This window comes from Pristiophorus japonicus, chromosome 3 (genome assembly GCF_044704955.1).
Source record: "Pristiophorus japonicus isolate sPriJap1 chromosome 3, sPriJap1.hap1, whole genome shotgun sequence".
Taxonomy (NCBI): domain Eukaryota; kingdom Metazoa; phylum Chordata; class Chondrichthyes; family Pristiophoridae; genus Pristiophorus; species Pristiophorus japonicus.
Genome location: NC_091979.1, coordinates 328,233,134 through 328,258,340, shown reverse-complemented (window position 1 = coordinate 328,258,340; position 25,207 = coordinate 328,233,134). Strand labels below are relative to the sequence as shown.

The 25,207-nt window shown below is 43.2% G+C and overlaps 9 non-coding genes across 9 annotated transcripts; all 9 read right to left on the bottom strand.

The window, feature by feature from the left end:
- Nucleotides 1-1,516: 1,516 nt before the first annotated feature.
- Nucleotides 1,517-1,589, bottom strand: trnav-aac (transfer RNA valine (anticodon AAC)). The gene has a single exon. It is a non-coding gene; the product is annotated as a tRNA-Val (tRNA).
- Nucleotides 1,590-4,263: 2,674 nt separating this feature from the next.
- Nucleotides 4,264-4,336, bottom strand: trnav-aac (transfer RNA valine (anticodon AAC)). The gene has a single exon. It is a non-coding gene; the product is annotated as a tRNA-Val (tRNA).
- Nucleotides 4,337-7,007: 2,671 nt separating this feature from the next.
- On the bottom strand, nucleotides 7,008-7,080 carry trnav-cac (transfer RNA valine (anticodon CAC)). The gene has a single exon. It is a non-coding gene; the product is annotated as a tRNA-Val (tRNA).
- Nucleotides 7,081-9,754: 2,674 nt separating this feature from the next.
- On the bottom strand, nucleotides 9,755-9,827 carry trnav-aac (transfer RNA valine (anticodon AAC)). The gene has a single exon. It is a non-coding gene; the product is annotated as a tRNA-Val (tRNA).
- Nucleotides 9,828-12,501: 2,674 nt separating this feature from the next.
- trnav-aac (transfer RNA valine (anticodon AAC)) lies at nucleotides 12,502-12,574 on the bottom strand. The gene has a single exon. It is a non-coding gene; the product is annotated as a tRNA-Val (tRNA).
- Nucleotides 12,575-15,247: 2,673 nt separating this feature from the next.
- trnav-aac (transfer RNA valine (anticodon AAC)) lies at nucleotides 15,248-15,320 on the bottom strand. Its single transcript has one exon. It is a non-coding gene; the product is annotated as a tRNA-Val (tRNA).
- A 2,673-nt stretch (nucleotides 15,321-17,993) lies between these two features.
- Nucleotides 17,994-18,066, bottom strand: trnav-cac (transfer RNA valine (anticodon CAC)). The gene has a single exon. It is a non-coding gene; the product is annotated as a tRNA-Val (tRNA).
- A 2,673-nt stretch (nucleotides 18,067-20,739) lies between these two features.
- trnav-cac (transfer RNA valine (anticodon CAC)) lies at nucleotides 20,740-20,811 on the bottom strand. Its single transcript has one exon. It is a non-coding gene; the product is annotated as a tRNA-Val (tRNA).
- Nucleotides 20,812-23,484: 2,673 nt separating this feature from the next.
- On the bottom strand, nucleotides 23,485-23,557 carry trnav-cac (transfer RNA valine (anticodon CAC)). The gene has a single exon. It is a non-coding gene; the product is annotated as a tRNA-Val (tRNA).
- Between the last annotated feature and the right edge of the window lie 1,650 nt (nucleotides 23,558-25,207).

Genomic DNA, 25,207 nt, shown 5'->3' with positions numbered 1-25,207 from the left:
GGAACATAACCAGAGCTTTAACCTCAACAGCTGGACTACACTTCTGTAGCTTGTGTCACGAGAATAGAATAACGGTGCGATATTTAGCAAGGTTGTGAGTGTGGCAGGAATTGATCACGTGTTTCTCTGCCTTTATACATAGGAACAGGAGTGGCCATTCCTCAGCAAGTGGTTAGAATCTGGAATACACTGCTCTAAAGGGCGGTGGAGTCAGACTCAATCTTATCTTTTAAAACGGAGTTGGATAAGTATCCGAATGCAAAAAATTGCACAGCTGTGGGTAAATGACAGGGGAGTGAGACTTGTTGAGAGTTGGCATGGGCTCGACGGGCTGCACCCATTCCGTTATTCTTTGATTGTATACGTTCGTGGCACATTTAATAGTGTGCATGTCAGCAGAATATTGAAAGGGACATGGATTCAGTAGGCACAACGAGAGGCATCTGATTCAGAAGATTCGGTTGCACGAAAATTCGGGTTTAATGACTTTAAAAGCATCATTTTTGTTTTGTGAAGATTCGGTCAGAGAAATGTTTGGGAAAAGAATTTTTTGCTGAAAAGGACTCAGCACTTCATCTTCTTTTTGGCTGTTCGGGTCACACTTCTTTTGGATGGTATTCTTCCAGAATGTATATTTTCTTTGCTGTTTCACAATAATCAGTCCCTTGCACTACAGTCTATTTCACTGTTTCCAACTTCCCATGTACATGTTACCAGCAATGAACATTTTGAAGCAGGCAGAAACCCTCACCACATTTAACAAGTTCTTAGACGTGCACATGAAATGCAATAAGGTGCAGGGGTGCTCAGCTAAAACTTGGCATTTGTTGGCCGGTGCAGATACGATGGGCTTAAATGACTCCTTCCATGCTGTAAACCTCTATGATTATATAATTATCGGTTAGGATTACTTTCATAATGCAAAACGTGGCAATCAGATAATTAATGGTGTTTCCAGTGAAGAAGTGTTCATGCAAACTGGGGCTCGAACTCAGGAAGCTGAGATGAAGCATCTTATGAGGCTGCTGTTCGGAGCACGGGGAGCGTTGTCTCGAACGGTGGCATTTTGCAGCCCAGTGAAGGGCGGTAAACCGCTGTTTGATGCTGCATTCTCCGCTTTCCGCCGGCAGCGACTGATTGGAGAGTGTGGGAGCGGAAGTTAGGGCTTGTCCCGCCCTCACTCACTCTGGAGCTGGGGAAGAGCGATTAGTCGATGGGTTTGTTTGTGGCTTTAATTTTCTGCTGTGAAGCGTGGTGGCGTGGCAGCATCCTTTAATAATCTCTCACAGCTGACCTGAATGCAAGGAATGTGCAGCTTTGAGATATGGTTTCTCCAGCGTCAGGGCTGGAAACGGGAGGGAGTGAGAGACACTGTGTAGAATTTGAGTGTGAACAGAACTGTAGAGAGAAATCAGCAAATGGAACAGCATCGTGAGACACTGCACTCTGTTAATATTGAACCACGAATATGAATAATTTAATTTTATCTAATCATTAATTGAACACGTTTGCATAATGTTTCCGCCCGGTTTCGAACCGGGGACCTTTCGCGTGTTAGGCGAACGTGATAACCACTACACTACGGAAACGCTGTTGCATTAACATTGTTGGGAACATAACCAGAGCTTTAACCTCAACAGCTGGACTACACTTCTGGAGCTTGTGTCACGAGAATCGAATAACGGTGCTACATTTAGCAAGGTTGTGAGTGTGGCAGGAATTGATCCCGTGTTTCTCTGCCTTTATACATAGGAACAGGAGTGGCCATTCCTCAGCAAGTGGTTAGAATCTGGAATACACTTCTCTAAAGGGCGGTGGAGTCAGACTCAATCTTATCTTTCAAAACGGAGTTGGATAAGTATCCGAATGAAAAAAATTGCACAGCTGTGTGTAAATGACAGGGGCGTGAGATTTGTTGAGAGTTGGCATGGGCTCGACGGGCTGCATCCATTCCCTTATTCTTTGATTCTATAAGTTAGTGGCACATTTAATAGTGTGCATGTCAGCAGAATATTGAAAGGGACATGGATTCAGTCGGCACAACGAGAGGCATCTGATTCAGAAGATTCGGGTGCACGAAAATTCGGGTTTAATGACTTTAAAAGCATCATTTTTCTTTTGTGAAGATTCGGTCAGAGAAATGTTTGAAAAAGAATTTTTTGCTTAAAGGGGCTCAGCACTTCATTTTCTTTTTGGCTGTTAGGGCCACACTTCTTTTCGATGGTATTCTTCCAGAATGTATATTTTCTTTGCTGTTTCACAATAACCAGTCCCTTGCACTGCAGTCTATCTCACTGTTTCCAACGTCTCATGTACATGTTACCAGCAATGAACATTTTGAAGCAGACTTCTAAAGCACAGTGTCCAAAATGGTTTATGGATTCAGAGGTAAAGTGCAGAGCACAGATAAGTTATTCAATTAAGGATTCTCCTTCAGTTAACATTTCTTTAGTTGTGCAAATGAAGATCATCAGTCAATTAATGATGTTTTCCCATGAAGGCAGTATAACATTTAATGATTATGCATTTTCTAAGTAAAAGCCCATGTGATTCAGGGCGAAGTGGCAAATTGGATCAAAATTTGGCTCAGAGGCAGGAAGCAAAGGGTAATGTTTGATGGGTGTTTTTGTGACTGGAAGGATGTTTCCAGTGTGGTTCCGCAGTTTTCAGTGCCAGATCCATTGCTTTTTATGGTATTTATCAATGATCTAAACTTGAATATAAGTATTATGATTACGAAGTTTTCAGGTGTTATTAAAATAGGCATTGTGGTTGATAATGAAGAAGAAAGCTGGAGACTCCAGGAAGATATCAATCAACTGATAAGGGGGTAGAGCAGTGGCAAATTGAATTTAATCCAGAGATGTGAGAGATCGCGCATTTGTGGAGGGCTAACAAGGAAAGGGAATACACATCAACTGGTATGACATTGATAAGTGTAGAGAAACAAAGGTAACTGGGATTGCTTGTCCACAGATCCCTGAAGGTAGCTGGCCAGTTGGAAAAGTTGATGAAGAATTCATATGGAATGGTTGCATTTATTGGCAGAAGCAAGGAACAGAAAAGCAAGTGGGTTATGCTAGAACTGTATAAAATTCTGGTTAGGCCACAGCTGGAGTACTGCGTGCAGTTCTGGTCACCGCATTGATGGAAGAACGTGAATACGCTGGAGAGGGTACAGAGGAGATTTACGTAGATGTTGCCGGGAGTGGAGCAACTTTGCTATGAGGACAGATTGGATAGGATGGGTTTGTTTTCCTTGGAACAGAGGAGGCTGATGGGCGACCGCATTGAGGTGTATAAAAATAGGAGGGGCCTAGATATTGTTGATTAAAAGGGTCTATTTCACATAGTGGAGTGGTCAACAACCAGGCTGCATAATTTAAAAGTAATTAGTGTAAGGGTTAAAGGGGATTTGAAGTGAACATTCTGCATGCAGATGTTTGTGGGGGTCTCAAACTCACTGCCTGAAAGTGTGGTGCAGGCAGAAACCCTCACCACATTTAACCAGTTCTGAGATGTGCACATGAAATGCAATAAGGTGCAGGGGTACACACCTAAAACTGGGCATTTGTTGGCCGGTGCAGATACGATAGGCTTAAATGACTCCTTCCATGCTGCAAACCTCTATGATTATATAATTATCGGTTAGGATTACTTTCATGATGCAAAACGTGGCAATCAGATAATTAATGGTGTTTCCAGTGAAGAAGTGTTCGTGCAAGCTGGGGCTCGAACTCAGGAAGCTGAGATGAAGCATCTTATGAGGCTGCTGTTCGGAGCACGGGGAGCGTTGTCTGGAACGGTGGCATTTTGCAGCCCAGTGAAGGGCGGTAAACCGCTGTTTGATGCTGCATTCTCCGCTTTCCGCCGGCAGCGGCTGATTGGAGAGTGTGGGAGCGGAAGTTAGGGCTTGTCCCGCCCTCACTCACTCTGGAGCTGAGGAAGAGCGATTAGTCGATGGGTTTGTTTGTGGCTTTAATTTTCTGTTGTGAAGCGTGGTGGCGTGGCAGGATCCGTTAATAAACTCTCACAGCTGACCTGAATGCACGGAATGTGCAGCTTTGAGATATGGTTTCTCCAGCGTCAGGGCTGGAAACGGGAGGGAGTGAGAGACACTGTGTAGAATTTGAGTGTGAACAGAACTGCAGAGAGAAATCAGCAAATGGAACAGCATCGTGAGACACTGCACTCTGTTAACATTGAACAACTAATATGAATGATTTAATTTTATCTTCTCATTAATTGAACACGTTTGCATAATGTTTCCGCCCGGTTTCGAACCGGGGACTTTTCGCGTGTTAGGCGAACGTGATAACCACTACACTACGGAAACGCTGTTGCATTAACATTGTTGGGAACATAACCAGAGCTTTAACCTCAACAGCTGGACGACACTTCTGGAGCTTGTGTCACGAGAATAGAATGACGGTGCTATATTTAGCAAGGTTGTGAGTGTGGCAGGAATTGATCCCGTGTTTCTCTGCCTTTATACATAGGAACAGGAGTGGTCATTCCTCAGCAAGTGGTTAGAATCTGGAATACACTTCTCTAAAGGGCGGTGGAGTCAGACTCAATCTTATCTTTCAAAACGGAGTTGGATAAGTATCCGAATGAAAAAAATTGCACAGCTGTGGGTAAAAGACAGGGGAGTGAGACTTGTTGAGAGTTGGCATGGGCTCGACGGGCTGCATCCATTCCCTTATGCTTTGATTCTATAAGTTAGTGGCACATTTAATAGTGTGCATGTCAGCAGAATATTGAAAGGGACATGGATTCAGTCGGCACAACGAGAGGCATCTGATTCAGAAGATTCCGGTGCATGAAAATTCGGGTTTAATGACTTTAAAAGCATCATTTTTCTTTTGTGAAGATTCGGTCAGAGAAATGTTTGAAAAAGAATTTTTTGCTGAAAAGGGCTCAGCACTTCATCTTCTTTTTGGCTGTTAGGGCCACACTTCTTTTCGATGGTATTCTTCCAGAATGTATATTTTCTTTGCTGTTTCACAATAACCAGTCCCTTGCACTGCAGTCTATCTCACTGTTTCCAACGTCTCGTATACATGTTACCAGCAATGAACATTTTGAAGCAGACTTCTAAAGCACAGTGTCCAAAATGGTTTATGGATTCAGAGGTAAAGTGCAGAGCACAGATAAGTTATTCAATTAAGGATTCTCCTTCAGTTAACATTTCTTTAGTTGTGCAAATGAAGATCATCAGTCAATTAATGATGTTTTCCCATGAAGGCAGGATAACATTTAATGATTATGCATTTTCTAAGTAAAAGCCCATGTGATTCAGGGCGAAGTGGCAAATTGGATCCAAATTTGGCTCAGAGGCAGGAAGCAAAAGGTAATGTTTGATGGGTGTTTTTGTGACTGGAAGGATGTTTCCAGTGTGGTTCCACAGTTTTCAGTGCCAGATCCATTGCTTTTTATGGTATTTATCAATGATCTAAACTTGAATATAGGTGTTATGATTACGAAGTTTTCAGGTGTTATTAAAATAGGCAGTGTGGTTGATAATGAAGAAGAAAGCTGGAGACTCCAGGAAGATATCAATCAACTGATAAGGGGGTAGAGCAGTGGCAAACTGAATTTAATCCAGAGATGTGAGAGATCGCGCATTTGTGGAGGGCTAACAAGGAAAGGGAATACACATCAACTGGTATGACATTGAGAAGTGTAGAGGAAAAAAGGTAACTGGGATTGCTTGTCCACAGATCCCTGAAGGTAGCTGACCAGTTGGAAAAGTTGATTAAGAATTCATATGGAATGGTTGCATTTATTGCAGAAGCAAGGAACAGAACAGCAAGTGGGTTATGCTAGAACTGTATTAAATTCTGGTTAGGCCACAGCTGGAGTTCTGCGTGCAGTTCTGGTCACCACATTGAAGGAAGAACGTGAATACGCTGGAGAGGGTACAGAGGAGATTTACGTAGATGTTGCCGGGAGTGGAGCAACATTGCTATGAGGACAGATTGGATAGGATGGGTTTGTTTTCCTTGGAACAGAGGAGGCTGATGGGCGACCGCATTGAGGTGTATAAAAATAGGAAAGGCCTAGATATTGTTGATTAAAAGGGTCTATTTCACATAGTGGAGTGGTCAACAACCAGGCTGCATAATTTAAAAGTAATTAGTGTAAGGGTTAAAGGGGATTTGAAGTGAACATTCTGCATGCATATGTTTGTGGGGGTTTCAAACTCACTGCCTGAAAGTGTGGTGCAGGCAGAAACCCTCACCACATTTAACAAGTTCTTAGATGTGCACATGAAATGCAATAAGGTGCAGGGGGACACACCTAAAACTGGGCATTTGTTGGCCGGTGCAGATACGTTGGGCGTAAATGAGTCCTTCCATGCTGTAAACCTCTATGATTATATAATTATCGGTTAGGATTACTTTCATGATGCAAAACGTGGCAATCAGATAATTAATGCTGTTTCCAGTGAAGAAGTGTTCGTGCAAGCTGGGGCTCGAACTCAGGAAGCTGAGATGAAGCATCTTATGAGGCTGTTGTTCGGAGCACGGGGAGCGTTGTCTGGAACGGTGGCATTTTGCAGCCCAGTGAAGGGCGGTAAACCGCTGTTTGATGCTGCATTCTCCGCTTTCCGCCGGCAGCGGCTGTTTGGAGAGTGTGGGAGCGGAAGTTAGGGCTTGTCCCGCCCTCACTCACTCTGGAGCTGAGGAAGAGCGATTAGTCGATGGGTTTGTTTGTGGCTTTAATTTTCTGTTGTGAAGCGTGGTGGCGTGGCAGGATCCTTCAATAATCTCTCACAGCTGACCTGAATGCACGGAATGTGCAGCTTTGAGATATGGTTTCTCCAGCGTCAGGGCTGGAAGCGGGAGGGAATGAGAGACACTGTGTAGAATTTGAGTGTGAACAGAACTGGAGAGAAATCAGCAAATGGAACAGCATCGTGAGACACTGCACTCTGTTAACATTGAACCACTAATCTGAATGATTTAATTTTATCTTATCATTAATTGAACACGTTTGCATAATGTTTCCGCCCGGTTTTGAACCGGGGACTTTTCGCGTGTGAGGCGAACGTGATAACCACTACACTACAGAAACGCTGTGGCAGTAACATTGTTGGGAACATAACCAGAGCTTTAACCTCAACAGCTGGACTACACTTCTGGAGCTTGTGTCACGAGAATAGAATAACGGTGCTATATTTAGCAAGGTTGTGAGTGTGGCAGGAATTGATCCCGTGTTTCTCTGCCTTTATACATAGGAATAGGAGTGGCCATTCCTCAGCAAGTGGTTAGAATCTGGAATACACTTCTCTAAAGGGCGGTGGAGTCAGACTCAATCTTATCTTTCAAAACGGAGTTGGATAAGTATCCGAATGAAAAAAATTGCACAGCTGTGGGTAAATGACAGGGGAGTGAGACTTGTTGAGAGTTGGCATGGACTCGACGGGCTGCATCCATTCCGTTATTCTTTGATTCTATAAGTTAGTGGCACATTTAATAGTGTGCATGTCAGCAGAATATTGAAAGGGACATGGATTCAGTCGACACAACGAGAGGCATCTGATTCAGAAGATTCGGGTGCACGAAAATTCGGGTTTAATGACTTTAAAAGCATCATTTTTCTTTTATGAAGATTCGGTCAGAGAAATGTTTGAAAAATAATTTTTTGCTGAAAAGGGCTCAGCACTTTATCTTCTTTTTGGCTGTTAGGGCCACACTTCTTTTCGATGGTATTCTTCCAGAATGTATATTTTCTTTGCTGTTTCACAATAACCAGTCCCTTGCACTACAGTCTATCTCACTGTTTCCAACGTCTCATGTACATGTTACCAGCAATGAACATTTTGAAGCAGACTTCTAAAGCACAGTGTCCAAAATGGTTTATGGATTCAGAGCTAAAGTGCAGAGCACAGATAAGTTATTCAATTAAGGATTCTCCTTCAGTTAACATTTCTTTAGTTGTGCAAATGAACATCATCAGTCAATTAATGATGTTTTCCCACAAAGGCAGGATAACATTTAATGATTATGCATTTTCTAAGTAAAAGCCCATGTGATTCAGGGCGAAGTGGCAAATTGGATCCAAATTTGGCTCAGAGGCAGGAAGCAAACGGTAATGTTTGATGGGTGTTTTTGTGACTGGAAGGATGTTTCCAGTGGGGTTCCACAGTTTTCAGTGCCAGATCCATTGCTTTTTATGGTATTTATCAATGATCTAAACTTGAATATATGTGTTATGCTTACGAAGTTTTCAGGTGTTATTAAAATAGGCAGTGTGGTTGATAATGAAGAAGAAAGCTGGAGACTCCAGGAAGATATCAATCAACTGATAAGGGGGTAGAGCAGTGGCAAATTGAATTTAATCCAGAGATGTGAGAGATCGCGCATTTGTGGAGGGCTAACAAGGAAAGGGAATACACATCAACTGGTATGACATTGAGAAGTGTAGAGGAACAAAGGTAACTGGGATTGCTTGTCCACAGATCCCTGAAGGCAGCTGACCAGTTGGAAAAGTTGATTAAGAAGTCATATGGAATGGTTGCATTTATTGGCAGAAGCAAGGAACAGAACAGCAAGTGGGTTATGCGAGAACTGTATAAAATTCTGGTTAGGCCACAGCTGGAGTACTGCGTGAAGTTCTGGTCACCGCACTGAAGGAAGAACGTGAATACGCTGGAGAGGGTACAGAGGAGATTTACGTAGATGTTGCCGGGAGTGGAGCAACTTTGCTATGAGGACAGATTGGATAGGATGGGTTTGTTTTCCTTGGAACAGAGGAGGCTGAAGGGCGACCGCATTGAGGTGTATAAAAATAGGAGACGCCTAGATATTGTTGATTAAAAGGGTCTATTTCACATAGTGCAGTGGTCAACAACCAGGCTGCATAATTTAAAAGTAATTAGTGTAAGGGTTAAAGGGGATTTGAAGTGAACATTCTGCATGCAGATGTTTGTGGGGGTCTCAAACTCACTGCCTGAAAGTGTGGTGCAGGCAGAAACCCTCACCACATTTAACCAGTTCTTAGATGTGCACATGAAATGCAATAAGGTGCAGGGGTACACACCTAAAACTGGGCATTTTTTGGCCGGTGCAGATACGATGGGCGTAAATGACTCCTTCCATGCTGTAAACCTCCATGGTTATATAATTATCGGTTAGGATTACTTTCATGATGCAAAACGTGGCAATCAGATAATTAATGCTGTTTCCAGTGAAGAAGTGTTCGTGCAAGCTGGGGCTCGAACTCAGGAAGCTGAGATGAAGCATCTTATGAGGCTGCTGTTCAGAGCACGGGGAGCGTTGTCTGGAACGTTGGCATTTTGCAGCCAAGTGAAGGGCGGTAAACCGCTGTTTGATGCTGCATTCTCCGCTTTCCGCCGGCAGCGGCTGATTGGAGAGTGTGGGAGCGGAAGTTAGGGCTTGTCCCGCCCTCACTCACTCTGGAGCTGAGGAAGAGCGATTAGTCGATGGGTTTGTTTGTGGCTTTAATTTTCTGTTGTGAAGCGTGGTGGCGTGGCAGGATCCTTTAATAATCTCTCACAGCTGACCTGAATGCAAGGAATGTGCAGCTTTGAGATCTGGTTTCTCCAGCGTCAGGGCTGTAAACGGGAGGGAGTGAGAGACACTGTGTAGAATTTGAATGTGAACAGAACTGCAGAGAGAAATCAGCAAATGGACCAGCATCGTGAGACACTGCACTCTGTTAACATTGAACCACTAATCTGAATGATTTAATTTTATCTTATCATTAATTGAACACGTTTGCATTATGTTTCCGCCCGGTTTCGAACCGGGGACTTTTCGCGTGTTAGGCGAACGTGATAACCACTACACTACAGAAACGCTGTGGCAGTAACATTGTTGGGAACATAACCAGAGCTTTAACCTCAACAGCTGGACTACACTTCTGGAGCTTGTGTCACGAGAATAGAATAACGGTGCTATATTTAGCAAGGTTGTGAGTGTGGCAGGAATTGATCCCGTGTTTCTCTGCCTTTATACATAGGAATAGGAGTGGCCATTCCTCAGCAAGTGGTTAGAATCTGGAATACACTTCTCTAAAGGGCGGTGGAGTCAGACTCAATCTTATCTTTCAAAACGGAGTTGGATAAGTATCCGAATGAAAAAAATTGCACAGCTGTGGGTAAATGACAGGGGAGTGAGACTTGTTGAGAGTTGGCATGGGCTCGACGGGCTGCATCCATTCCCTTATTCTTTGATTCTATAAGTTAGTGGCACATTTAATAGTGCGCATGTCAGCAGAATTTTGAAAGGGACATGGATTCAGTCGACACAACGAGAGGCATCTGATTCAGAAGATTCGGGTGCACGAAAATTCGGGTTTAATGACTTTAAAAGCATCATTTTTCTTTTATGAAGATTCGGTCAGAGAAATGTTTGAAAAATAATTTTTTGCTGAAAAGGGCTCAGCACTTCATCTTCTTTTTGGCTGTTAGGGCCACACTTCTTTTCGATGGTATTCTTCCAGAATGTATATTTTCTTTGCTGTTTCACAATAACCAGTCCCTTGCACTACAGTCTATCTCACTGTTTCCAACGTCTCATGTACATGTTACCAGCAATGAACATTTTGAAGCAGACTTCCAAAGCACAGTGTCCAAAATGGTTTATGGATTCAGAGGTAAAGTGCAGAGCACAGATAAGTTATTCAATTAAGGACTCTCCTTCTGTTAACATTTCTTTAGTTGTGCAAATGAAGATCATCAGTCAATTAATGATGTTTTCCCATGAAGGCAGGAAAACATTTAATGATTATGCATTTTCTAAGTAAAAGCCCATGTAATTCAGGGCGCAGTGGCAAATTGGATCCAAATTTGGCTCACAGGCAGGAAGCAAAGGGTAATGTTTGATGGGTGTTTTTGTGGCTGGAAGGATGTTTCCAGTGGGGTTGCACAGTTTTCAGTGCCAGATCCATTGCTTTTTATGGTATTTATCCATGATCTAAACTTGAATATAAGTGTTATGATTACGAAGTTTTCAGGTGTTATTAAAATAGGCAGTGTGGTTGATAATGAAGAAGAAAGCTGGAGACTCCAGGAAGATATCAATCAACTGATAAGTGGGTAGAGCAGTGGCAAATTGAATTTAAACCAGAGATGTGAGAGATCGCGCATTTGTGGAGGTCTAACAAGGAAAGAGAATACACATCAACTGGTATGACATTGAGAAGTGCAGAGGAACAAAGGTAACTGGGATTGCTTGTCCACAGATCCCTGAAGGTAGCTGGCCAGTTGGAAAAGTTGGTTAAGAAGTCATATGGAATGGTTGCATTTATTGGCAGAAGCAAGGAACAGAACAGCAAGTGGGTTATGCTAGAACTGTATAAAATTCTGGTTAGGCCACAGCTGGAGTACTGCGTGCAGTTCTAGTCACCGCATTGAAGGAAGGACGTGAATACGCTGGAGAGGGTACAGAGGAGCTTTACGTAGTTGTTGCCGGCAGTGGAGCAACTTTGCTATGAGGACAGATTGGATAGGATGGGTTTGTTTTCCTTGGAACAGAGGAGGCTGATGGGCGACAGTATTGAGGTGTATAAAAATAGGAGGGGCCTAGATATTGTTGTTTAAAAGGGTCTATTTCACATAGCGGAGTGGTCAACAACCAGGCTGCATAATTTAAAAGTAATTAGTGTAAGGGTTAAAGGGGATTTGAAGTGAACATTCTGCATGCAGATGTTTGTGGGGGTCTCAAACTCACTGCCTGAAAGTGTGGTGCAGGCAGAAACCCTCACCACATTTAACAAGTTCTTAGATGTGCACATGAAATGCAATAAGGTGCAGGGGTACACACCTAAAACTGGGCATTTTTTGGCCGGTGCAGATACGATGGGCGTAAATGACTCCTTCCATGCTGTAAACCTCCATGGTTATATAATTATCGGTTAGGATTACTTTCATGATGCAAAACGTGGCAATCAGATAATTAATGCTGTTTCCAGTGAAGAAGTGTTCGTGCAAGCTGGGGCTCGAACTCAGGAAGCTGAGATGAAGCATCTTATGAGGCTGCTGTTCAGAGCACGGGGAGCGTTGTCTGGAACGTTGGCATTTTGCAGCCAAGTGAAGGGCGGTAAACCGCTGTTTGATGCTGCATTCTCCGCTTTCCGCCGGCAGCGGCTGATTGGAGAGTGTGGGAGCGGAAGTTAGGGCTTGTCCCGCCCTCACTCACTCTGGAGCTGAGGAAGAGCGATTAGTCGATGGGTTTGTTTGTGGCTTTAATTTTCTGTTGTGAAGCGTGGTGGCGTGGCAGGATCCTTTAATAATCTCTCACAGCTGACCTGAATGCAAGGAATGTGCAGCTTTGAGATCTGGTTTCTCCAGCGTCAGGGCTGTAAACGGGAGGGAGTGAGAGACACTGTGTAGAATTTGAATGTGAACAGAACTGCAGAGAGAAATCAGCAAATGGACCAGCATCGTGAGACACTGCACTCTGTTAACATTGAACCACTAATCTGAATGATTTAATTTTATCTTATCATTAATTGAACACGTTTGCATAATGTTTCCGCCCGGTTTCGAACCGGGGACTTTTCGCGTGTTAGGCGAACGTGATAACCACTACACTACAGAAACGCTGTGGCAGTAACATTGTTGGGAACATAACCAGAGCTTTAACCTCAACAGCTGGACTACACTTCTGGAGCTTGTGTCACGAGAATAGAATAACGGTGCTATATTTAGCAAGGTTGTGAGTGTGGCAGGAATTGATCCCGTGTTTCTCTGCCTTTATACATAGGAATAGGAGTGGCCATTCCTCAGCAAGTGGTTAGAATCTGGAATACACTTCTCTAAAGGGCGGTGGAGTCAGACTCAATCTTATCTTTCAAAACGGAGTTGGATAAGTATCCGAATGAAAAAAATTGCACAGCTGTGGGTAAATGACAGGGGAGTGAGACTTGTTGAGAGTTGGCATGGACTCGACGGGCTGCATCCATTCCGTTATTCTTTGATTCTATAAGTTAGTGGCACATTTAATAGTGTGCATGTCAGCAGAATATTGAAAGGGACATGGATTCAGTCGACACAACGAGAGGCATCTGATTCAGAAGATTCGGGTGCACGAAAATTCGGGTTTAATGACTTTAAAAGCATCATTTTTCTTTTATGAAGATTCGGTCAGAGAAATGTTTGAAAAATAATTTTTTGCTGAAAAGGGCTCAGCACTTTATCTTCTTTTTGGCTGTTAGGGCCACACTTCTTTTCGATGGTATTCTTCCAGAATGTATATTTTCTTTGCTGTTTCACAATAACCAGTCCCTTGCACTACAGTCTATCTCACTGTTTCCAACGTCTCATGTACATGTTACCAGCAATGAACATTTTGAAGCAGACTTCTAAAGCACAGTGTCCAAAATGGTTTATGGATTCAGAGCTAAAGTGCAGAGCACAGATAAGTTATTCAATTAAGGATTCTCCTTCAGTTACATTTCTTTAGTTGTGCAAATGAACATCATCAGTCAATTAATGATGTTTTCCCACAAAGGCAGGATAACATTTAATGATTATGCATTTTCTAAGTAAAAGCCCATGTGATTCAGGGCGAAGTGGCAAATTGGATCCAAATTTGGCTCAGAGGCAGGAAGCAAACGGTAATGTTTGATGGGTGTTTTTGTGACTGGAAGGATGTTTCCAGTGGGGTTCCACAGTTTTCAGTGCCAGATCCATTGCTTTTTATGGTATTTATCAATGATCTAAACTTGAATATATGTGTTATGCTTACGAAGTTTTCAGGTGTTATTAAAATAGGCAGTGTGGTTGATAATGAAGAAGAAAGCTGGAGACTCCAGGAAGATATCAATCAACTGATAAGGGGGTAGAGCAGTGGCAAATTGAATTTAATCCAGAGATGTGAGAGATCGCGCATTTGTGGAGGGCTAACAAGGAAAGGGAATACACATCAACTGGTATGACATTGAGAAGTGTAGAGGAACAAAGGTAACTGGGATTGCTTGTCCACAGATCCCTGAAGGCAGCTGACCAGTTGGAAAAGTTGATTAAGAAGTCATATGGAATGGTTGCATTTATTGGCAGAAGCAAGGAACAGAACAGCAAGTGGGTTATGCTAGAACTGTATAAAATTCTGGTTAGGCCACAGCTGGAGTACTGCGTGAAGTTCTGGTCACCGCACTGAAGGAAGAACGTGAATACGCTGGAGAGGGTACAGAGGAGATTTACGTAGATGTTGCCGGGAGTGGAGCAACTTTGCTATGAGGACAGATTGGATAGGATGGGTTTGTTTTCCTTGGAACAGAGGAGGCTGAAGGGCGACCGCATTGAGGTGTATAAAAATAGGAGACGCCTAGATATTGTTGATTAAAAGGGTCTATTTCACATAGTGCAGTGGTCAACAACCAGGCTGCATAATTTAAAAGTAATTAGTGTAAGGGTTAAAGGGGATTTGAAGTGAACATTCTGCATGCAGATGTTTGTGGGGGTCTCAAACTCACTGCCTGAAAGTGTGGTGCAGGCAGAAACCCTCACCACATTTAACCAGTTCTTAGATGTGCACATGAAATGCAATAAGGTGCAGGGGTACACACCTAAAACTGGGCATTTTTTGGCCGGTGCAGATACGATGGGCGTAAATGACTCCTTCCATGCTGTAAACCTCCATGGTTATATAATTATCGGTTAGGATTACTTTCATGATGCAAAACGTGGCAATCAGATAATTAATGCTGTTTCCAGTGAAGAAGTGTTCGTGCAAGCTGGGGCTCGAACTCAGGAAGCTGAGATGAAGCATCTTATGAGGCTGCTGTTCAGAGCACGGGGAGCGTTGTCTGGAACGTTGGCATTTTGCAGCCAAGTGAAGGGCGGTAAACCGCTGTTTGATGCTGCATTCTCCGCTTTCCGCCGGCAGCGGCTGATTGGAGAGTGTGGGAGCGGAAGTTAGGGCTTGTCCCGCCCTCACTCACTCTGGAGCTGAGGAAGAGCGATTAGTCGATGGGTTTGTTTGTGGCTTTAATTTTCTGTTGTGAAGCGTGGTGGCGTGGCAGGATCCTTTAATAATCTCTCACAGCTGACCTGAATGCAAGGAATGTGCAGCTTTGAGATCTGGTTTCTCCAGCGTCAGGGCTGTAAACGGGAGGGAGTGAGAGACACTGTGTAGAATTTGAATGTGAACAGAACTGCAGAGAGAAATCAGCAAATGGACCAGCATCGTGAGACACTGCACTCTGTTAACATTGAACCACTAATCTGAATGATTTAATTTTATCTTATCATTAATTGAACACGTTTGCATTATGTTTCCGCCCGGTTTCGAACCGGGGACTTTTCGCGTGTTAGGCGAACGTGATAACCACTACACTACAGAAACGCTGTGGCAGTAACATTGTTGGGAACATAACCAGAGCTTTAACCTCAACAGCTGGACTACACTTCTGGAGCTTGTGTCACGAGAATAGAATAACGGTGCTATATTTAGCAAGGTTGTGAGTGTGGCAGGAATTGATCCCGTGTTTCTCTGCCTTTATACATAGGAATAGGAGTGGCCATTCCTCAGCAAGTGGTTAGAATCTGGAATACACTTCTCTAAAGGGCGGTGGAGTCAGACTCAATCTTATCTTTCAAAACGGAGTTGGATAAGTATCCGAATGAAAAAAATTGCACAGCTGTGGGTAAATGACAGGGGAGTGAGACTTGTTGAGAGTTGGCATGGGCTCGACGGGCTGCATCCATTCCCTTATTCTTTGATTCTATAAGTTAGTGGCACATTTAATAGTGCGCATGTCAGCAGAATTTTGAAAGGGACATGGATTCAGTCGACACAACGAGAGGCATCTGATTCAGAAGATTCGGGTGCACGAAAATTCGGGTTTAATGACTTTAAAAGCATCATTTTTCTTTTATGAAGATTCGGTCAGAGAAATGTTTGAAAAATAATTTTTTGCTGAAAAGGGCTCAGCACTTCATCTTCTTTTTGGCTGTTAGGGCCACACTTCTTTTCGATGGTATTCTTCCAGAATGTATATTTTCTTTGCTGTTTCACAATAACCAGTCCCTTGCACTACAGTCTATCTCACTGTTTCCAACGTCTCATGTACATGTTACCAGCAATGAACATTTTGAAGCAGACTTCTAAAGCACAGTGTCCAAAATGGTTTATGGATTCAGAGGTAAAGTGCAGAGCACAGATAAGTTATTCAATTAAGGACTCTCCTTCTGTTAACATTTCTTTAGTTGTGCAAATGAAGATCATCAGTCAATTAATGATGTTTTCCCATGAAGGCAGGAAAACATTTAATGATTATGCATTTTCTAAGTAAAAGCCCATGTAATTCAGGGCGCAGTGGCAAATTGGATCCAAATTTGGCTCACAGGCAGGAAGCAAAGGGTAATGTTTGATGGGTGTTTTTGTGGCTGGAAGGATGTTTCCAGTGGGGTTGCACAGTTTTCAGTGCCAGATCCATTGCTTTTTATGGTATTTATCCATGATCTAAACTTGAATATAAGTGTTATGATTACGAAGTTTTCAGGTATTATTAAAATAGGCAGTGTGGTTGATAATGAAGAAGAAAGCTGGAGACTCCAGGAAGATATCAATCAACTGATAAGTGGGTAGAGCAGTGGCAAATTGAATTTAAACCAGAGATGTGAGAGATCGCGCATTTGTGGAGGTCTAACAAGGAAAGAGAATACACATCAACTGGTATGACATTGAGAAGTGCAGAGGAACAAAGGTAACTGGGATTGCTTGTCCACAGATCCCTGAAGGTAGCTGGCCAGTTGGAAAAGTTGGTTAAGAAGTCATATGGAATGGTTGCATTTATTGGCAGAAGCAAGGAACAGAACAGCAAGTGGGTTATGCTAGAACTGTATAAAATTCTGGTTAGGCCACAGCTGGAGTACTGCGTGCAGTTCTAGTCACCGCATTGAAGGAAGGACGTGAATACGCTGGAGAGGGTACAGAGGAGCTTTACGTAGTTGCTGCCGGCAGTGGAGCAACTTTGCTATGAGGACAGATTGGATAGGATGGGTTTGTTTTCCTTGGAACAGAGGAGGCTGATGGGCGACAGTATTGAGGTGTATAAAAATAGGAGGGGCCTAGATATTGTTGTTTAAAAGGGTCTATTTCACATAGCGGAGTGGTCAACAACCAGGCTGCATAATTTAAAAGTAATTAGTGTAAGGGTTAAAGGGGATTTGAAGTGAACATTCTGCATGCAGATGTTTGTGGGGGTCTCAAACTCACTGCCTGAAAGTGTGGTGCAGGCAGAAACCCTCACCACATTTAACAAGTTCTTAGATGTGCACATGAAATGCAATAAGGTGCAGGGGGACACACCTAAAACTGGGCATTTGTTGGCCGGTGCAGATACGATGGGCTTAAATGACTCCTTCCATGCTGTAAACCTCTATGATTATATAATTATCGGTTAGGATTACTTTCATAATGCAAAACGTGGCAATCAGATAATTAATGGTGTTTCCAGTGAAGAAGTGTTCGTGCAAGCTGGGGCTCGAACTCAGGAAGCTGAGATGAAGCATCTTATGAGGCTGCTGTTCGGTGTACGGGGGGCGTTGTCTCGAACGGTGGCATTTTGCAGCCCAGTGAAGGGCGGTAAACCGCTGTTTGATGCTGCATTCTCCGCTTTCCGCCGGCAGCGGCTGATTGGAGAGTGTGGGAGCGGAAGTTCGGGCTTGTCCCGCCCTCACTCATTCTGGAGCTGGGGAAGAGCGATTAGTCGATGGGTTTGTTTGTGGCTTTAATTTTCTGTTGTGAAGCTTGGTGGCGTGGCAGGATCCTTTAATAATCTCTCACAGCTGACCTGAATGCACGGAATGTGCAGCTTTGAGATATGGTTTCTCCAGCGTCAGGGCTGGAAACGGGAGGGAGTGAGAGACACTGTGAAGAATTTGAGTGTGAACAGAACTGCAGAGAGAAATCAGCAAATGGACCAGCATCGTGAGACACTGCACTCTGTTAATATTGAACCACGAATATGAATGATTTAATTTTAGCTAATCATTAATTAAAACGTTTGCATAATGTTTCCTCCCGGTTTCGAACCAGGGACCTTTCGCGTGTGAGGCGAACGTGATAACCACTACACTACGGAAATGCTGTGGCAGTAGCGTTGTTGGGAACATAACCAGAGCTTTAACCTCAACAGCTGGACTACACTGATGGAGCTTGTGTCACGAGAATAGTATGACGGTGCTATATTTAGCAAGGTTGTGAGTGTGGCAGGAATTGATCCCGTGTTTCTCTGCCTTTATACAGAGGAACAGGAGTGGCCATTCCTCAGCAAGTGGTTAAAATCTGGAATACACTGCTCTAAAGGGCGGTGGAGTCAGACTCATTCTTATCTTTCAAAACGAGTTGGATAAGTATCCGAATGAAAAAACTTGCACAGCTGTGTGTAAATGACAGGGGAGTGAGACTTGTTGAGAGTTGGCATGGGCTCGACGGGCTGCAACCATTCCCTTATTCTTTGATTGTATAAGTTAGTGGCACATTTAATAGTGTGCATGTCAGCAGAATATCGAAAGGAACATGGATTCAGTCGGCACAACGAGAGGCATCTGATTCAGAAGATTTGTGTGCACGAAAATTCGGGTTTAATGACTTTAAAAGCATCATTTTTGTTTTGTGAAGATTCGGTCAGTGAAATGTTTGGGAAAAGAATTTTTTGCTTAAAAGGGCTCAGCACTTCATCTTCTTTTTGGCTGTTAGGGTCACACTTCTTTTCGATGGTATTCTTCCAGAATGTATATTTTCTTTGCTGTTTCACAATAACCAGTCCCTTGCACTACAGTCTATCTCACTGTTTCCAACGTCCCATGTACATGTTACCAGCAAGGAACATTTTGAAGCAGACTTCTAAAGCACACTGTCCAAAATGGTTTATGGATTCAGAGGTAAAGTGCAGAGCACAGATAAGTTATTCAATTAAGGACTCTCCTTCAGTTAACATTTCTTTAGTTGTGCAAATGAAGATCATCAGTCAATTAATGATGTTTTCCCATGAAGGCAGGATAACATTTAATGATTATGCTTTTTCTAAGTAAATGCCCATGTGATTCAGGGCGAAGTGGCATATTGGATCCAAATTTGGCTCAGAGGCAGTAAGCAAAGGGTAATGTTTGATGGGTGTTTTTGTGACTGGAAGGATTATTCCAGTGGGGTTCTGCAGTTTTCAGTGCCAGATCCATTGCTTTTTATGGTATTTATCAATGATCTAAACTTGAATATAGGTGTTATGATTACGAAGTTTTCAGGTGTTATTAAAATAGGCAGTGGGTTGATAATGAAGAAGAAAGCTGGAGACTCCAGGAAGATATCAATCAACAGATAAGAGGGTAGAGCAGTGGCAAATTGAATTTAATCCAGAGATGTTAGTGATAGCGCATTTGTGGAGGGCTAACAAGGAAAGGGAATATACATCAACTGGTATGACATTGAGAAGTGTAGAGGAACAAAGGAAACTGGGATTGCTTGTCCACAGATCCCTGAAGGTAGCTGGCCAGTTGGAAAAGTTGGTTAAGAAGTCATATGGAATGGTAGCATTTATTGGCAGAAGCAAGGAACAGAACAGCAAGTGGGTTATGCTAGAACTGTATAAAATTCTTGTTAGGCCACAGCTGGAGTACTGCGTGCAGTTCTAGTCACCGCATTGAAGGAAGGACGTGAATACGCTGGAGAGGGTACAGAGGAGATTTACGTAGTTGTTGCCGGGAGTGGAGCAACTTTGCTATGAGGACAGATTGGATAGGATGGGTTTGTTTTCCTTGGAACAGAGGAGGCTGATGGGCGACAGTATTGAGGTGTATAAAAATAGGAGGGGCCTAGATATTGTTGTTTAAAAGGGTCTATTTCACATAGCGGAGTGGTCAACAACCAGGCTGCATAATTTCAAAGTAATTAGTGTAAGGGTTAAAGGGGATTTGAAGTGAACATTCTGCATGCAGATGATTGTGGGGGTCTCAAACTCACTGCCTGAAAGTGTGGTGCAGGCAGAAACCCTCACCACATTTAACAAGTTCTTAGATGTGCACATGAAATGCAATAAGTTGCAGGGGGACACACCTAAAACTGGGCATTTGTTGGCCGGTGCAGATACGATGGGCTTAAATGACTCCTTCCATGCTGCAAACCTCTATGATTATATAATTATCGGTTAGGATTACTTTCATGATGCAAAACGTGGCAACCAGATAATTAATGGTGTTTCTAGTGAAGAAGTGTTCGTGCAAGCTGGGGCTCGAACTCAGGAAGCTGAGATGAAGCATCTTATGAGGCTGCTGTTCGGTGTACGGGGAGCGTTGTCTCGAACGGTGGCATTTTGCAGCCCACTGAAGGGCGGTAAACCGCTGTTTGATGCTGCATTCTCCGCTTTCCGCCGGCAGCGGCTGATTGGAGAGTGTGGGAGCGGAAGTTAGGGCTTGTCCCGCCCTCACTCATTCTGGAGCTGGGGAAGAGCGATTAGTCGATGGGTTTGTTTGTGGCTTTAATTTTCTGTTGTGAAGCTTGGTGGCGTGGCAGGATCCTTTAATAAAAGCTGACAGCTGACCTGAATGCACGGAATGTGCAGCTTTGAGATATGGTTTCTCCAGCGTCAGGGCTGGAAACGGGAGGGAGTGAGAGACACTGTGAAGAATTTGAGTGTGAACAGAACGGCAGAGAGAAATCAGCAAATGGACCAGCATCGTGAGACACTGCACTCTGTTAATATTGAACCACTAATATGAATGATTTAATTTTATCTAATCATTAATTGAACACGTTTGCATAATGTTTCCGCCCGGTTTCGAACCGGGACCTTTCGCGTGTGAGGCGAACGTGATAACCACTACACTACGGAAACGCTGTGGCAGTAGCATTGTTGGGAACATAACCAGAGCTTTAACCTCAACAGCTGGACTACACTTATGGAGCTTGTGTCACGAGAATAGAATGACGGTGCGAAATTTAGCAAGGTTGTGAGTGTGGCAGGAATTGATCCCGTGTTTCTCTGCCTTTATACATCGGAACAGGAGTGGCCATTCCTCAGCAAGTGGTTAAAATCTGGAATACACTGCTCTAAAGGGCGGTGGAGTCACACTCATTCTTATCTTTCAAAACGAGTTGGATAAATATCCGAATGAAAAAAATTGCACAGCTGTGTGTAAATGACAGGGGAGTGAGACTTGTTGAGAGTTGGCATGGGCTCGACGGGCTGCAACCATTCCCTTATTCTTTGATTGTATAAGTTAGTGGCACATTTAATAGTGTGCATGTCAGCAGAATATTGAAAGGCGACATGGATTCAGTCGGCACAACGAGAGGCATCTGATTCAGAAGATTTGGGTGCACGAAAATTCGGGTTTAATGACTTTAAAAGCATCATTTTTGTTTTGTGAAGATTCGGTCAGAAAAATGTTTGGGAAAAGAATTTTTTGCTGAAAAGGGCTCAGCACTTCATCTTCTTTTTGGCTGTTAGGGTCACACTTCTTTTCGATGGTATTCTTCCAGACTGTATATTTTCTTTGCTGTTTCACAATAACCAGTCCCTTGCACTACAGTCTATCTTACTGTTTCCAACGTCCCATGTACATGTTACCAGCAAGGAACATTTTGAAGCAGACTTCTAAAGCACACTGTCCAATATCGTTTATGGATTCAGAGGTAAAGTGCAGAGCACAGATAAGTTATTCAATTAAGGACTCTCCTTCAGTTAACATTTCTTTAGTTGTGCAAATGAAGATCATCAGTCAATTAATGATGTTTTCCCATGAAGGCAGGATAACATTTAATGATTATGCATTTTCTAAGTAAATGCCCATGTGATTCAGGGCGAAGTGGCAAATTGGATCCAAATTTGGCTCAGAGGCAGTAAGCAAAGGGTAATGTTTGATGGTTGTTTTTGTGACTGGAAGGATGATTCCAGTGGGGTTCCGCAGTTTTCAGTGCCAGATCCATTGCTTTTTATGGTATTTATCAATGATCTAAACTTGAATATAGGTGTTATGATTACGAAGTTTTCAGGTGTTATTAAAATAGGCAGTGGGTTGATAATGAAGAAGAAAGCTGGAGACTCCAGGAAGATATCAATCAACTGATAAGGGGGCAGAGCAGTGGCAAATGGAATTTAATCCAGAGATGTGAGAGATCGCGCATTTGTGGAGGGCGAACAAGGAAAGGGAATACACATCAACTGGTATGACATTGAGAAGTGTAGAGGATAAAGGTAACTGGGATTGCTTGTCCACAGATCCCCGAAGGTAGCTGGCCAGTTGGAAAAGTTGGTTAAGAAGTCATATGGAATGGTTGCATTTATTGGCAGAAGCAAGGAACAGAACAGCAAGTGGTTTATGCTAGAACTGTATAAAATTCTGGTTAGGCCAAAGCTGGAGTACTGCGTGCAGTTCTAGTCACCGCATTGAAGGAAGGACGTGATTACGCTGGAGAGGGTACAGAGGAGCTTTACGTAGTTGTTGCCAGCAGTGGAGCAACTTTGCTATGAGGACAGATTGGATAGGATGGGTTTGTTTTCCTTGGAACAGAGGAGGCTGATGGGCGACAGTATTGAGGTGTATAAAAATAGGAGGGGCCTAGATATTGTTGTTTAAAAGGGTCTATTTCACATAGCGGAGTGGTCAACAACCAGGCTGCATAATTTAAAAGTAATTAGTGTAAGGGTTAAAGGTGTTTTGAAGTGAACATTCTGCTTGCAGATGTTTGTGGGGGTCTCAAACTCACTGCCTGAAAGTGTGGTGCAGGCAGAAACCCTCACCACATTTAACAAGTTCTTAGATGTGCACATGAAATGCAATAAGGTGCAGGGGGACACACCTAAAACTGGGCATTTGTTGGCCGGTGCAGATACGATGGGCTTAAATGACTCCTTCCATGCTGTAAACCTCTATGATTATATAATTATCGGTTAGGATTACTTTCATGATGCAAAACGTGGCAATCAGATAATTAATGGTGTTTCCAGTGAAGAAGTGTTCGTGCAAGCTGGGGCTCGAACTCAGGAAGCTGAGATGAAGCATCTTATGAGGCTGCTGTTCGGTGTACGGGGAGCGTTGTCTGGAACGGTGGCATTTTGCAGCCCAGTGAAGGGCGGTAAACCGCTGTTTGATGCTGCATTCTCTGCTTTCCGCCGGCAGCGGCTGATTGGAGAGTGTGGGAGCGGAAGTTAGGGCTTGTCCCGCCCTCACTCATTCTGGAGCTGTGGAAGAGCGATTAGTCGATGGGTTTGTTTGTGGCTTTAATTTTCTGTTGTGAAGCTTGGTGGCGTGGCAGGATCCTTTAATAAAAGCTCACAGCTGACCTGAATGTACGGAATGTGCAGCTTTGAGATATGGTTTCTCCAGCGTCAGGGATGGAAACGGGAGGGAGTGAGAGACACTGTGAAGAATTTGAGTGTGAACAGAACTGCAGAGAGAAATCAGCAAATGGACCAGCATCGTGAGACTCTGCACTCTGTTAATATTGAACCACGAATATGAATGATTTAATTTTAGCTAATCATTAATTGAACACGTTTGCATAATGTTTCCGCCCGGTTTCGAGCCGGGGACATTTCGCGTGTGAGGCGAACGTGATAACCACTACACTACGGAAATGCTGTGGCAGCAGCATTGTTGGGAACATAACCAGAGCTTTAACCTCAACAGCTGGACTACACTTATGGAGCTTGTGTCACGAGAATAGAATGACGGTGCGAAATTTAGCAAGGTTGTGAGTGTGGCAGGAATTGATCCCGTGTTTCTCTGCCTTTATACAGAGGAACAGGAGTGGCCATTCCTCAGCAAGTGGTTAAAATCTGGAATACACTGCTCTCAAGGGCGGTGGAGTCAGACTCATTCTTATCTTTCAAAACGAGTTGGATAAGTATCCGAAAGAAAAAAATTGCACAGCTGTGTGTAAATGACAGGGGAGTGAGACTTGTTGAGAGTTGGCATGGGCTCGACGGGCTGCAACCATTCCCTTATCCTTTGATTGTATAAGTTAGTGGCACATTTAATAGTGTGCATGTCAGCAGAATATTGAAAGGGACATGGATTCAGTCGGCACAACGAGAGGCATCTGATTCAGAAGATTTGGGTGCACGAAAATTCGGGTTTAATGACTTTAAAAGCATCATTTTTGTTTTGTGAAGATTCGGTCAGAAAAATGCTTGGGAAAATAATTTTTTGCTGAAAAGGGCTCAGCACTTCATCTTCTTTTTGGCTGTTAGGGTCATACTTCTTTTCGATGGTATTCTTCCAGAATGTATATTTTCTTTGCTGTTTCACAATAACCAGTCCCTTGCACTACAGTCTATCTCACTGTTTCCAACGTTCCATGTACATGTTACCTGCAAGGAACATTTTGAAGCAGACTTCTAAAGCACACTGTCCAAAATGGTTTATGGATTCAGAGGTAAAGTGCAGAGCACAGATAAGTTATTCAATTAAGGACTCTCCTTCAGTTAACATTTCTTTAGTTGTGCAAATGAAGATCATCAGTCAATTAATGATGTTTTCCCATGAAGGCAGGATAACATTTAATGATTATGCATTTTCTAAGTAAATGCCCATGTGATTCAGGGCGAAGTGGCATATTGGATCCAAATTTGGCTCAGAGGCAGTAAGCAAAGGGTAATGTTTGATGGGTGTTTTTGTGACTGGAAGGATGATTCCAGTGGGGTTCTGCAGTTTTCAGTGCCAGATCCATTGCTTTTTATGGTATTTATCAATGATCTAAACTTGAATATAGGTGTTATGATTACGAAGTTTTCAGGTGTTATTAAAATAGGCAGTGGGTTGATAATGAAGAAGAAAGCTGGAGACTCCAGGAAGATATCAATCAACAGATAAGGGGGTAGAGCAGTGGCAAATGGAATTTATTCCAGAGATGTTAGTGATAGCGCATTTGTGGAGGGTTAACAAGGAAAGGGAATACACATCAACTGGTATGACATTGAGAAGTGTAGAGGAACAAAGGTAACTGGCATTGCTTGTCCACAGATCCCTGAAGGTAGCTGGCCAGTTGGAAAAGTTGGTTAAGAAGTCATATGGAATGGTAGCATTTATTGGCAGAAGCAAGGAACAGAACAGCAAGTGGGTTATGCTAGAACTGTATAAAATTCTGGTTAGGCCACAGCTGGAGTACTGCGTGCAGTTCTAGTCACCGCATTGAAGGAAGGACGTGAATACGCTGGAGAGGGTACAGAGGAGATTTACGTAGTTGTTGCCGGGAGTGGAGCAACTTTGCTATGAGGACAGATTGGA